Source organism: Asparagus officinalis, chromosome 5 (assembly GCF_001876935.1).
Source record: "Asparagus officinalis chromosome 5, Aspof.V1, whole genome shotgun sequence".
Taxonomy (NCBI): Eukaryota; Viridiplantae; Streptophyta; class Magnoliopsida; order Asparagales; family Asparagaceae; genus Asparagus; species Asparagus officinalis.
In genome coordinates this window covers 50,157,752-50,160,005 of record NC_033798.1, presented here as the reverse complement: position 1 = coordinate 50,160,005, position 2,254 = coordinate 50,157,752, and positions in this window count along the sequence as shown.

Here is a 2,254-nt window from a genome sequence, read left to right as displayed (position 1 = left end):
CGGCTGTTGTCCAGAGCCAAACCCTAGCCTTTTTGCTGCTCGTGGTCGACCGCCGATTGCCCAATGACTATTTTTGGTACAGAATCAGATTTCTGATTCTTTAGGGTTTTTGGTCTTTTGTTTGGGGTTTTTGTTGTTGGTTTTTCTTCCTATATAAACCCCTCAAACCCCTTCTACCAGAGGTAACCCAATGGAAAGTTTTAAAGAAATTTAAAAGAGTTTTAACAAGGGTTTTAGTTGGGTTTAAAGTTTGTTTGGTTTGTGAAGATTGTTTTACAAGTGGAGAAAATCATCTACATTGACTGAGCCCTATTTTAATCCACCTCTCCATTTTGTTTTTTAGAGAAGAATTTCTAAACTCTATTTCTAGCTATTTATTGTTTTGTTCATAATTTCTATATGCTAGAATTTAATTGAGTTTAGTTGATTGTTTTTCTCATTGCTTACACATACAACCATTGAGCTTATTATATTTTCATACTTAGTATAAATTGGGTTGTGGGGAGTGTAACAATTGAGAGTGAGCCTTACATTGAGTTCTCATCTATTGTAGAGAATAAATCATTTGTTATATTGTAAGATTATAAAGTTTTCAGTTAGCTAGAAAACCGAGTGTGAAGTAGAGATATCCTCGAGGTAAGGAGCGGAGACGTAGGTCGTGGGGACCGAACTCCGTGAATAAAATTGTGAGGTGTAAACGTTATTCGAGTGATCGTAGAAAACCCGGTTGTGATAGTGGATTTCTCCCCGGGAGTAGGGAGCGGAGACGTAGGACGAAAGATCTGAACTCCGTAATCATTTGCTTGTGTTTGAGTTTGCTTTGGCGTTTTATTCGTGCTTAATGTTCATTACTTTCTTGTCGCCATCGTAAATTGCCCTATCACATTTGTAGATTGTTTATTTCACCATTGTATTAGTTTATTTATCCTTGCATATATTTCATAGTATATCTCATTACTAGGATATATTCATTTGCTCATATTGCTTATTCTTGCTTATAACGTATTGTATAACATATTGTATATCTATTCTTGCTTATAACATATTGCATATATTTCATATTGTATATCTCATTGCTAGGGTCTAACAATTGGCATCAGAGCTTGGTGCTCTATGATTTAAGGTCTAATCGCCTTGAGTTAAAGATCCAAGTTATCTTTTTATGCTAATCTTGTTTTGATTGCATTTGTATCTTGCTTGCATATTTTTACAAATTATGGATATGAATGATGCATCTTGTTTAGGCTATGATTCTAGTATTGCTCCTAAATTCAATGTTTTCCCCTATGCTCAATGGTGTTTTAGATTCAAAATATTTGTTCAATCTAAAAATATCGATTTATGGAAAGTCATTGATTGTGTTTATATTGTGTCCATGTTGGAGAAATCCAAATGGAGCAAACATGATAAAAGGATGTTTACAATGAACAAGATTTTGTTAGAATATTTGCTAAATGCTCTTAATTCATCTATGTCTAACAAGTTTATTCAATTTGATAGTGCTTACAACTTATAGAAACTTATTAAAGCACATCAAGAGGACTTGGAGGCGATCCGACAAGCTTTGGAGGATCCCGGTTCAAGTTCATATGGAGCATCATGCACACGGCCACTAGGCGATAGCCCTAGTGAGGTTTGCGAGTTCGAATCAATTAATGATTTATCTAGTGATGAACTTGCTTGTGCTAGTGAAAAATTATTACATGCCTTTAACAAATTGCATAAAGATTTTATTGATTTACAAGACAAGCATGATAATTTAAAATCCGATTATGAGAAGCTAGCTTCCAAATTTGATGTCATTACAAAAGAAAATATTATGCTTAAAGAAAACAATGACTTATTAAATTTGGAAAATAAAAATTTGATCTCATCAATTGCTAGCCTATCTCATGCTAAGATTGATGCCATGTTAGAAGCAGAGAACATAAAAAATGATACAGCTTCTTTTATAAATGAATATTCATGTTCTACTTCTAATGTTAATGCACATATGTCTAATGATGAGTTGAATATTGTTAAAAATTGCATTTCATCTTTAGATTCAACTATTAAAACATGCATTGTTAATAATAAGAAACTTATGGACTTATGTACAAAGTCTCGTGTTAATTCTTTCAAATCCAACACTCACTATGCACATATTTATAGCAAAATTTATAAATGTTCAATTTGCGGACGTAAAGGCCACATTGCTAAATTTTGCTATGATGCACACAAATCTTCTAAGACTAATGCTTCTTGTGCATCTCAT